Source organism: Macaca mulatta, chromosome 12 (assembly GCF_049350105.2).
Source record: "Macaca mulatta isolate MMU2019108-1 chromosome 12, T2T-MMU8v2.0, whole genome shotgun sequence".
Taxonomy (NCBI): domain Eukaryota; kingdom Metazoa; phylum Chordata; class Mammalia; order Primates; family Cercopithecidae; genus Macaca; species Macaca mulatta.
Window position 1 is genome coordinate 23,767,720 of NC_133417.1, and position 12,485 is coordinate 23,780,204.

General features: G+C 42.7%; 1 long non-coding RNA gene across 10 annotated transcripts in view; it reads left to right on the forward strand.

Annotated features, from left to right (window-relative positions):
- Nucleotides 1-12,485, forward strand: part of LOC106992551 (uncharacterized) — a 134,125-nt gene that overhangs the window by 57,710 nt on the left and 63,930 nt on the right. For 3 of the 10 annotated variants that reach the window (XR_013401967.1, XR_013401962.1, XR_013401968.1), the window contains 4 exons: nucleotides 1,758-1,894; nucleotides 6,710-6,765; nucleotides 8,214-8,275; nucleotides 9,555-9,720. This is a non-coding gene — a long non-coding RNA (uncharacterized LOC106992551). Of the gene's footprint in view, nucleotides 1-1,757; nucleotides 1,895-6,709; nucleotides 6,766-8,213; nucleotides 9,721-11,543; nucleotides 11,939-12,485 lie in introns of those variants that run through there. The other 7 variants (XR_013401961.1, XR_013401958.1, XR_013401959.1 and 4 more) reach the window with 5 other exon arrangements.

The window sequence follows — 12,485 nt, forward strand, 5'->3', positions numbered from 1 at the left end:
GAGAGCCTCAAAGTGAAGAGTGACTTATGTTGAATCTTGAAAGAAGGTGGACCTGAGATATATTGAGACAGGAAAAAAAGAATAATGGACCGGGGGTCAGGGGATGCAGGAATGAAACTGGCTTTGCCACGCACTAGCTGGGTGTCTTTGAAAACGAAGATATGAAAAAATATAAACCTGTCAACATCTATTCCAAACAAAAGAAACCTGGTATAAAAATGCTAATATTTGCAAAAATATAATTTAAGATAAAAAAGCATTATTAAGAATAAAGAGGGGGCCGGGTGTGGTGGCTCACATCTGTAATCCCGGCACTTCGGGAGGCCGAGGCGAGCAGATCACAAGGTCAAGAGATCCAGACCATCCTGGCTAATATGGTGAAACCTCATCTCTACTAAAAATACAAAAAATTAGCTGGGCATGGTGGCACGTGCCTGTAGTTCCAGCTACTCGGGAGACTGAGGCAGGAGAATTGCTTGAACCCGGGAGGTGGTTGTGGCAGTGAACTCAGATTGCGCCACTGAACTCCAGCCTGGGCAACAGAGAGAGACTCTATCTAAAAAAAAAAAAAAAGAATAAAGAGGGATTAACACTATGATAAGGAACAGTTCACCAAAAGGATAGAATCATCATGTACTTGTAGGCACTAGGAAAAAAAAAAAAAGAGTTATGTTAATTGGAATATGTTAATTCTCAAACTGGGAGAATTAACACATGCACATCAGATAATGATGGATCAAGTACTTAAAACACAATAAAGACAAAGAATAAGCGACTTGAACAAGAAGGAAAAACCAAGGCACAGAGCAATGAGATAACTTGCCCAAGGTCTTGTAGCTAGTAGTGAAGAGCTGGGATCCAGACCCAGGAAATCTGCTTTTATGCCACCCTCAGCTAAAGTTTCATCTTGAGTATTAGAGCCTTAAAATGTGTTTACATCAGAAAGAAATTAAATTAAAGATAAGTCAATTAAGCATTCAATGTACAATTCAAGAAGTTAGAAAAGAAAGAAGAAGCCGGGTGCAGTGGTTCAAGCCTGTAATCCCAGCACTTTGGGAGGCTGAGGAGGGCAGATCTTTGGAGCCTAGGAGTTGGAGACCAGCCTGGGCAACATGACGAAAACCTATCTCTACAAAAATTACAAAATTAGCCAGGTAGGGTGGCAGGCACCTATGGTCCCAGCTACTGGGGAGACTGAGGTGGGAGGATCACCTGAGTGCAAGAAGTCAAGGCTGCAGTGAGTCACGGAAATGGTAACTATGTGAGGTGATGGATATGTCAATTAACTTTGTTGTGGTGATCATTTTACAATCACATATTGATATATATATCAATATGTTTTGATACATGTATCAAAACATCAAGGCCAGGTGTGGTGGCTCACACCTGTAATTCCAGCATTTTGGGAGACTGAGGTGGGAGGATTGCTTGAGCCCAGAAGTTTGAGACCAACCTGGGCAACATAGTGAGACCCTGTCTCTAAAAAAAAAAAAAAAAAAAAAAGATAAAATAATAAAAAAATTTGAAGAGTCATTTTGTTTTATAGTATACATATAATAATATAACTTTGCTATTTGCATATGGAGGGCAACAGTGAATATTCATTATTCATTATCAAGAAGGGCTTTAGATTCAGATCAGATTCTTGATTCTAGTTGAAAATGGTCTGGAAATAAACATGCACAGTTGTTTGTTCTCATTCACTCTCTTTCTTTCTCTCTCTCTCTCTCTTTTTTTTTTTTTTTTTTTTGAGACAGATTTCACTCTGTTGCCCAGGCTGGAGTGCAGTGGCACGGTCTCGGCTCACTGCAACCTCTGCCTCCCAGGTTCAGGTGATTCTTGTGCCTCAGCCTCCTGAGTAGCTGTGATTATAGGCTTGTGCCATCACACCCAGGTAATTATTGTATTTTTAGTAGAGATGGGGTTTCACCATGTTAACCAGGCTGGTTTTGAACTCATGATCTTAGGTAATCTGTCCACCTTGACCTCCCAAAGTGCTGGGATTACAGGCGTGAGCCACCGCGCCCAGCCTCTCTCTCTCTCTAAGCTTCTGTTTCTCATGATTTTTTTTTTTTTTTGAGACAGGGTCTCACTCTGTTACCCAGGCTGGAGTGCAGTGGCAAGATCTTGGCTCACTGCAGCCTCAACCTCCTGGGCTAAAGTGATACCCCCACCTCAGCCTCCCAAGTAGCTGGGACTACAGGTGCGTGCCACCACACCTAACTAATTTTTTTTTTTTAAATAGAGATAGGGTTTCTCCATGTTGCCCAGGCTGTCGAACTCCTGGGCTCAAGTTATCTGCCTGCCTCAGCCTCCCAAAGTGCTGGGATTATAGGCATGATCCACCGTGCTGGGCTTTTGTGTGTGTGCATAGAGACAGGCGTTGCCATGTTGCCCAGGCTGGTCTGGAATGCCTGCGCTCAAGCAATCCACCCACCTCTGCCTTTCTTTTTTTTTTTTTTTTGAGACGGAGTCTCGCTCTGTCGCCCAGGCTGGAGGGCAGTGGCTCGATCTGGGCTCACTGCAAGCTCCGCCTCCCGGGTTTACGCCATTCTCCTGCCTCAGCCTCCCGAGTAGCTGGGACTACAGGCGCCCGCCACCTCGCCCGGCTAGTTTTTTGTATTTTTTTTAGTAGAGACAGGGTTTCACCGTGTTAGCCAGGATGGTCTCGATCTCTTGACCCCGTGATCCGCCCGTCTCGGCCTCCCAAAGTGCTGGGATTACAGGCTTGAGCCACCGCGCCCGGCTCCTCTGCCTTTCATAGTGTTGGGATTATAGGTGTGAGCCACTGCGCCCACCAGTTGTTAAAAGAGGTCACCTCTGGTGTGGGACACTGGAGAGGGGCTAGGGCACTCCATGTTTACTTTCTCCCCTTCTGAGTTATGTTAATTTATTATAATAATCATGCATAACTTTTGTAACTTGAAAAGAAAGGAAGAGAAGGACAGGGAGGGAAGAGAAGAGGAAGAGGAAGAGAACCAATTCTGTGACCTGAGGCAAACAATTCCACCTCTCTGTACCACAGTTTACTTATCCATAATAAGGAGAACTTGAAAGAATTTTTGAGGATTAAATGAGACAATGCGTACAAAGTGCTTAGCACTTTGTCTTGCATAATAATGCTAGCTACTACCACTGTGCAAAATGCTTAACTCAATATCTGGCATAAGTGTTAAGAAAAATAGTAAATAGTCTTTAAAAAAACAAACTATTATTTCTAACATTTATTTTTCTTTGTTTTTTCTTTCTTTTTTTTTTTTTTTTTTTTTTTGAGATGGAGTTTCACTCTTGTTGCCCAGGCTGGAGTGCAATGGCCTGATCTCAGCTCATCGCAACCTCTGCCTCCCGGGTTCAAGCGATTGTCCTGTCTCAGCTGGGGTAGTTGGGATTATAGGCGTGTCACACCACGCCCCACCAATTTTGCATTTTTAGTAAGAGACAGGGTTTTTCTATGTTGGTCAGGCTGGTCTCGACCTCCCAACCTCAGGTGATCCGCCCACCTCGGCCTCCCAAAGTGCTGGGATTACAGGTATGAGCCGCCACACCCGGCCTTTGTTTTTTCTTTTTTCTTTTTCTTTTTTTTTTTTTTAAGACAGAGTCTCGCTCTGTTGCCCCAGGCTGGAGTGCAGTGGCGTGATCTCGGCTCACTGCAACCTCTGCCTCCCAGATTCAAGCGATTCTCCTGCCTCAGCCTCCGCAGTAGCTGGGACTACAGGCATGTGCCACCACGCCCAGCTAATTTTTTGTAGTTTTAGTAGAGACGGGGTTTCACCATGTTTCGATCTCCTGACCTCCTGATCTGCCTGCCTCAGCCTCCCAAAGTGCTGGGATTACAGGCGTGAGCCACCGTGCCCCGCCTTTGCTTTTTCTTTTTTATGCCTTGCAAATGTTCTTTGTTTTTCTGCTTTGAGTTTTTGCAGTTAGTTCTTTTTATTTAGTGGGTTTTTTTTTTGTTTTTTTTTGTTTTTTTTTTTTTGAGACAGAGTCTCGCTCTGTCGCCCAGGCAGGAGTGCAGTGGCATGATCTCATCTCACTGCAACCTTTACCTCCTGGGTTCAAGTGATTCTCCTTCCCCAACCTCCCAAGTAGCTGGGACTACAGGCACAGGCCACCATGCCCGCCTAATTTTTGTATTTTTGGTAGAGATGGGGTTTCACTATGTTGGACAGGCTGGCCTCAAACTCCTGACCTCAGGTGATCCACCCTCCTCGGCCTCCCAAAGTGCTGGGATTACAGGCATGAGCCACCGCCCCCCACCAGCACTTGGTTCTTTGTTGTTTCTTTGTTTGTTTTGTTTTTTTATGCTACCCCACCCCCTCTGGTTCTTTGTTTTAAAGAAAAAAAACAGGCCCAAATTGAAGGCTATTCTTTGAAGTAACTGGCCAGCACTCTTCAAAAATGTTAATGTCATGAAAATAAAGATTGAGAAACCATTAATGCTAATTTCCTGATATTAATCATTGAATATTTATTATTAGTTAGTCTGAAATTATGTTACAATAGTTACTAAGTACACGTAGTAGACTATGTAGAAACACCGCGCTCCACTGCTAACAGAGTGCACATTGATGCAATTTCCCTGAAGGATAGTTTGGCAATACCCTTCAAAAGCAGAAACGTACATACTTTTTGATCAAAAATTCCACTTATAAGTAATTGGCTTACAGAGTTGGTTTCATATGTGTGAAATGGTTTAAATAAAATTGTGTATTCATTGTAAGGGCAGCAGGCTGGGCACGGTGACACACACCTGTAATTTCAGCACTTTGGGAGGCCGAGGTGGGCAGATGACTTGAGGTCGGAAGTTACACACCAGCCTGCAACTGTTCTGGAACTTTGTAAGACATTGTAAGGGCAGTTTGGAAACAATGTACATGACAGTAATGGGATAGGGTTTTTTTTTTTTTTTTTTTTTTTGAGATGGACTCTCCCTCTGTGGCCAGGCTGGAGTGCAGTGGTGTGATCTCAGCTCACTGCAACCTCTGCCTCCCAGGTTCAAGCGATTCTCCCGCCTCAGCCTCCGGAGTAGCTTGGATTACAGGAACCCGCCACCATGCCTGGCTAATCTTTGTATTTTTAGTAGAGACGGAGTTTCACCATGTTGGCTAGGATGGTCTCGAACTGCTGACCTCGTGATCTGCCCTCCTCGGCCTCCCAAAGTGCTAGGATTGCAGGCGTGAGCCACTGCACCCAGCCAGTAATGGGATGGTTTTCAGTAAATTATTATATACTTTTAAAATACAGTAAAATGGACACAACAAACTCCTATAAATGTAATTTTCTGGAAAGAATCCCAAGAATAGGGTTATTATTAACAGTAAAAAGTAAAGCATAGAACATTCGGTAGAATGTGCCCTCATTTGTGTGTGGGAAATGTATATGTGTATGCATGTATATAATTTATTTTATGTACCTATTTATATTTTATATGCACATATACACATACATTTGTATACTTCTATATATGTTTGTATACCTATATTTGTATACATTAGTATATGTATATATTTGTAAATGAATAGAATAGCTGTCTAATGATGCCTAAGAAAGTTGAGAAAGGCCGGGCGCGGTGGCTCAAGCCTGTAATCCCAGCACTTTGGGAGGCCGAGGCGGGCGGATCACAAGGTCAGGAGATCGAGACCACAGTGAAACCCCGTCTCTACTAAAAATACAAAAAATTAGCCGGGCGCGGTGGCGGGCACCTGTAGTCCCAGCTACTCAGGAGGCTGAGGCAGGAGAATGGCGGGAACCCGGGAGGCGGAGCTTGCAGTGAGCCGAGATCGCGCCACTGCACTCTAGCCTGGGCGACAGAGCGAGACTCCGCCTCAAAAAAAAAAAAAAAAAAAAAGAAAGTTGAGAAAATTTTGGCCTCAGAAAGGAAGTGGGTTGCTGGAAGAGACAGGGTAAGGGAGACTTACCTCAGTATTCCACTTTGTGTTTTGTGCGAAATACAAGTATTCCTATCTTTAAAAAATTAATTAATACAAAAGCTGTGTAGAATGTTAGAGAGCCAGTATGAAATCAATAGAAAAGAGGGAACATTTGTTAATAACATGAGTGCAAGCAGATGGAGAAGGAACTTGTACTGAACAATTCTCCAAATATAGAAATAATTTGATTTTTTTTTCTGCAAAGGCAGAAGAACAAGGGGCAGGAAGCCAGAGAAAGTTAGACAAACATGGCATGTTCAGAAATCTGTTTCCAGCTTAAAGGTTATCTTTTTATAGGGTGAGGTTATCACGTGATCGATTTCTTCTTTTTCAAAACCAAGGTAAAGTGGTTAATTTTATGGATATAAATTATACCTCAATTTAAAAAAAAAATTAACTTTTAAGAAATTAAGGATGATGATACATTCATCAGCCATCAAATTAGCCGGGCGTGGTGGCCTGTGCCTGTAATCCCAGGTACTGGGGAGGCTGAGGCAGGAGAACCACTTAAAGCTGGGAAGCGGAGGTTGCGGTGAGCCGAGATCGTGCCACTGCACTCCAGCCCGGGTGACAGAGCGAGACCCCGTCTCAAAATAAATAAATAAAATTCAAAAACTCAAAGTCACTATATAATAATATTTAAAATAAAAAATTCAAAAAGCAAACAAAACAAAATAGAGTTGTATCAGCAAGGTTTTGCTTGTGATTTGATTTTGTGGCCGTTATTGTCCTGTTCTCTTTCAACACAATAACTCTAACCCTCTCCCTACTTCTTTCAGAAAGAGCGAGAGAGTAATTCTAGCCTATTTTTACAAGAACACAGTGGCTATGGACGGTAAGTACTCTCCCATGTGAAAGCACCAGCTAATTAGACTTTGGTGGATGGTCATGACGTACCCAGTGACATGCTTTTACAGTTCATTGTCATTGTCCTAGGTGCTGGTGTGAAAATGATTCAGCAAAAGTGGAAAACTAAAAATTCTAGGGCAGTATGAAAACTGGGAAAGCAATTACAGCGGAAGTTGCCTTCCCCATGGTAGCTTAGCAACTTCGTGTCTCTCCAAGGCAGAGAGGAAAATCAAGTTTAACAGGCCTTCCTGAAGGCTAGGTGTGAAATACCAGAAGCCATCTTTGTTTCTGGCATCACTAAATATTTGTTGATACAAAGTATTACACATCTGTTCTCCCACATCTCAGCTAAACTGCCAAAAGTTAACCCTTTCTGGAGATGCAGAATGGAGCAATATACCTAGCTCTCATTCATTTATTTCCCTTGCTGATATTCTTGCATAGCTTTTAGTTTATGCATTTGTCCCAAATAAACCTAGAAAAAGCCACTTGTCATAGGACAAGATGAGCTGATGATTTAAATCATTCTCCCACTGAGGAAGAAACCATCCTGTGGAAAAGATTGTATAAGGTACTTCCTGATTGAAAGGTAGGGCTCTGGAGTCAGACATCTTGAATTTGAATCCCAGCCATGAAATGTATCAACTGTGTGCCCTTAGGTAAGTAACTGAACTTCTCTGGCCTCAGATCCCTCTCTGTTTTTTTTGGGGGGTTTTTTTGTTTTTTTTCTTTTTTGTTTTGTTTTTGTTTTTTGTTGTTGTTGTTGTTGTTGTTGTTGAGATGGAGTCTTACTTTTTCGCCCAGGCTGCAATGCAGTGGCACCATCTCAGCTCACTGCAACCTCAGCCCCCACCGGGTTCAAGCAATTCTCATGCCTCTGCCTCCCAAGTAGCTGGGACTACAGGCGCCCACCACCATGCCTGACTAATTTTTGTATTTTTAGTAGAGATGGGGTTTCACCATGTTGATCAGGCTGGTCTTGAACTCCTGACCTCAGGTGATCTGCCTGCCTCGCCCTCCCAAAGTGCTGGGATTATAGGCGTGAGCCACTGCAATTGGCCCTCTCTGCTAATTGTAGGTGCTGAAAGGAACCCAGTGAACTAGTGATAATACGTATAATGTACCTAGTACCAGGTCTGATGTTTAATTCGTATTCAGAAAGTAGAAGCTATTTTCGTATGATAGGTCATTAATGCCAATTTTATGTATCTGAAAATGAGGATGTGGGGGGTTCCAGGAAGTTGTTTAAATGCTTTTGGTGCTCAGTTCCTTTACTTTGCCCAGGGTGACCTGCAACATACCTTTGGGAAACTTTGCCTGCTTCTTTGCTAGGCTGAGGTCCCATTCTCTTGGATCCTTTGCTAATCTGCCGATCAATCTCGTAAACTATTTATTGCAGAGATATTAATGACTTTATTTGACTTTTCTACTTAGAGACAGATAGATTAAGAAGTGTTTCAGGCTGCAGCCAGCTGGGACCACTCAGCGGCCTTCAGGTAACATCTCTTTTGGCACAGGTCAGCCTGGCAGCCTGGGCTGTGGCCCCTGTGTGAATTGGCCTCTTGTACTAGAGGATGGTTGGGTGGGTGGTTGAGGTTGCTCTTCTCATACTCTGGGGTCTTTGTTCATATTTATGACATCTACATTTCTGCTTCCCTTTCTTCTCCCTTCCTTCCCAGATCAGAGTGGAATAGAGCTCATTAAAGCTTTATAGGGTAGTGCCAATAGAGAACTTTAGGTCTGGAAAAGAATCATTAGTAAAGATTGACTGTGTGCTCTGGGTGCCTTTAGACAGCCACTGTTTCCATTGGTGTTTAATATTTATTGCTTTCTCATAATCTTCCAGCTGCTATCTTGTCATTGTTAGGAAGACTGGGGAAAAAGTCCTATGGATATTTATTTTCTACCACCTATTTACTATGTCACTTGAAAGTTTGAGTTTTGTGTTTCTCATATAAATTATGAATAATAAAATAAAAATCATCACTACTGCTTTCAGGCCAGATATATTTTTATTGCACAACACATATTATGTACAAGAATATCACAAGATTTGGAAATGTTAGTCCTAGCAGAGGGTGACACAACGCAATAAGACAGTATGAAAAATGGAGCTATGAATAAAAAAGAATCCCTAAGTCCCCAGAGCCTATGAATGTGTTATGTTGCATAGTGATGTAGTTTGGATGCCTGTCTCTCTCCAAATCTCATATTGAAATGTGATCCCCAGTGTTGGAGATGGGATCTGGTGGAAGGTGTTTGAATTAAGGGGGTTGATTCTTTATGAATGGCTTGGTACCCACCCCGTGGTAATAAGTGAGCTCTCATTCTGGTAGTTTCTTCGAGAGCTGGTTGTTTAAAAGAGCCTGGCACCTCCCCGTCCTCTCTTGCTCCCTCTCTGTCTTGCCGTGTGACACTCCTGCTCCCCTTTATCTTCTGCCATGATTGGAAGGTTCCTGAGGCCCTCACCAGAAACCAGTGCCTACATCATACTTCCTGTATAACCTGCAGAGCCCAAATGAACCTCTTTTCTTTATAAATTAACCAGTCTCAGGTATTCCTTTATAGCAATACAAGTGGACTAACACACATAGCAAGGAGGAATTAAGGTTGCACGTGGAATTAAGGTTCCTAACGAGCTGACTTTAAGACAAGGAGATTATCCTGGATTATCTGCATGGGCCCAGTGTAATCACAAGGATCCTTTTAGTAGAAGAGGAATCCCAAAGAGTAAGGCAGAAAGATATTTGAAGATGCTACCTTCTGTCTTTGAAGATGGAGGAAAGGAGCCACAAGCTAAGAAATGCAGAAATTGGAAAAGAAAAAGGCAAAAAACCAGATTCTCCCCCAGAGACTCCACCAGAAGGAATGTAGTCCTGCCAACACCTTGATTTTAGCTCCACGAGACCCAATTCAAACTTCTGACCTCCAGAACTACAAGGTAATAAATTTGTGTTGGTTTATGTCACTACGTTTGTGCTAATTTGTTGCAGCAGCAGTAGGAAACTAATACACTGCTGCTGAGGGCTTTTGTCAATAAAGACGATACTGATATGAAAATACCTGTACTATAATTGCAAACACAAATAGCAAGTGCTTAGTGGACAAGGAGAGAAGAGCCTTCTGGTATGTAGAGTTCAGATGTTGCTTGACGATGGAGTTTACATGGGAAATTCTATTATGTATACAGGTATTTAGTATGTATAGCAACCCCATGAGGTAGTGACTGTCTCCAATTTATAGAGGAGGAAACAGATAAAAGAAGTTGTACCATGACCCACAGCTAGTTAATTGAAAGAACTATGATTTATAACATGCATTGACTGTATCCATAGTCCGTTGTTTCAGCCACTGGGCAATTTTGCCACTCGCTTCAATGGTTGGTCAAGGGGATATGAGTGGGTCATCAACAGCCTCTAATAAATACCTCAAATCAACATGCCCCAAATTGAATTCATGATCTTAACCTCCCAGTCTGCTCTTTCTCCTGGGTTTCCTGTCTTATTAAATGATCTCACTGCCAACCCAGAACCTTGAGCCTTTTCAGTATTATGCTAGATTCCTCCCTTTCCTACACCATCCGTATCATGTCTGTCACCAAGTCTTGCCAATTCTACCTTTAAACTTTTCTCAAATCTACCCAGTCTGTGCCTTTCACCGCCAATGTATAGTCTCAAGGCTACCGCCATCTCTCACCTGGATGCCTCCATAGCCCCCCCATTGGTCTTTCCAACTCCTCTCTCCAGACTTTGTCGCTTCTAATCCATTGGCAACAGAAAAATCAAAGTGGTTTCCAGAAACGTACGTTCCATTATGCATCCTGTCTGCTAAAAGTAATTCAGTGACTTTCCCTGAGGATAGAGGCTGCGAGTCCTAACAGGTTTTTCCAGACATTGCAGGACCTTGTACTTGCTTACACTTTAACTTCACACCGTATTCCTTTCCTATTCAACAATTCCCTAAAAACGGTGTCTTTTCCCCTCACCTACACACATACTTTCTACCTTCAGTCCTTCAAATATGCCACGCTGTCTCCACTCTCAGGGCCTTTGCTCACCCTCTCTTCCTCTGGTTATGACTTACGATCCCTCAGATCACAATTACAAGTCACTTCTTTAAGAAAGTCTTCTCTGATCTCCTTTTCTTTTGTTTTCTTTTCCTTTTATTATACTTTAAGTTCTGGGATACATGTGCACAATGTACAGGTTTGTTACACAGGTATACACATGCCATGGTGGTTTGCTGCACCCATCAACCCGTCATCTACATTAGGTATTTCTCCTAATGCTCTCCCTCCCCCAGCCCCCCACCCACCAACAGGCCCTGGTGTGTGATGTTTCTCTCCCTGTGTCCATGTGTTCTCATTGTTCAACTCCCACTTATGAATGAGAACATGTGGTGTTTGGTTTTCTGTTATCTGCATGATTCCCACAGCATCTGGTATGTCCTTATCATGGCATTTCTCACCCTGAATTGTAAGCTGTTTACCTGTCTAGATCCACCTCCCTGATCCATAACTGAGAGCTCTGTTAGGTAAGAACTATCAGAATTGATCATTGTTGTATCATCAGTACACAGTACTATCTGGCACATAGTACATACCTATGGAACAGATAAATACCACTGTTCACTGAGTGAGGGGAAAAATTTTCTGCATCCTATGGCAAAAGTGATAAACATGTAAATCTGGCTGGCTGTTGACTGTTCCCAAAATGCCCGATATCTGAGAGTTCAAAGCAGTTTTTTTCTTTAAATACCACACAGCAAAGAAAAGACCTCTCTTTGAAGTCAGCCTAGGAAGCCCAGGACCAGGAGAAAGTGTGGTATAAACAGGCCTACCTCCCACCTGCTGCTGGAGGAATTTATCACAACTCTGAAGAGTATCCAAGAAGATACGTTTCCCGGAAAATCAAACCAAAGATCTTTCCAGAGCCCCGACTTTTAGTAATCCAGTACAATCGGTCTATTCATTTTTCTGGTAATGATTTCTTTCCCCCTCAAAGCACTCAATTCATTTTTCCATCACTGACATGTAATCCAGAAATAATAGAGGTTAGTCTTGTATAACTCATATCCAAAAAGGGAAAGTACCAACACCCTGAAAGAAAAGCTCTGAATTAAGTATTCCCAAAAATAATTCTCAGCAAATCTGGGGGATGTGAAAAGGCCTATTCAGTTGTCGATGATAATTCTTTTTGCTGTTTATTATAAATGTGGCTCCCCGATAGAAAGCGTTAAGTTTAAAAACACTACTCTGTCACAGTCCTTGTAATTACATCCCAGGATTCAAATCTGAAGATTGCTTCTACTTCTATTTTCTAATAAAGTCTTACTCAGAGGTGCTAACACTTGAAATTGGTCTTTAAGAACTCTTAAAAAAAAAAAGGGCCAGGCACAGTGGTGAGCGCCTGTAATCCCACACTTTGGGAGGCTGAGGCCGGTGGATCACCTGAGGTCAGGAGTTCAAGACCAGCCTGGCCAACATGGTGAAACTCCATCTCTACAAAATTACAAAAATTAGCCAGGCATGGTGATGGTCACATGTAATCTCAGTGACTCAGGAGGCTGAGGCAGGAGAATCACTTGAACCTGGGAGGCAGAGGTTGCAGTGAGCCAAGATCATGCCAGTGCACTCCAGCCTGGGCAACAGAGCGAGAATCTGTCTCAAAAAAAAAAAAAAATTTTAAACTCCCACTGTGTGGCAAC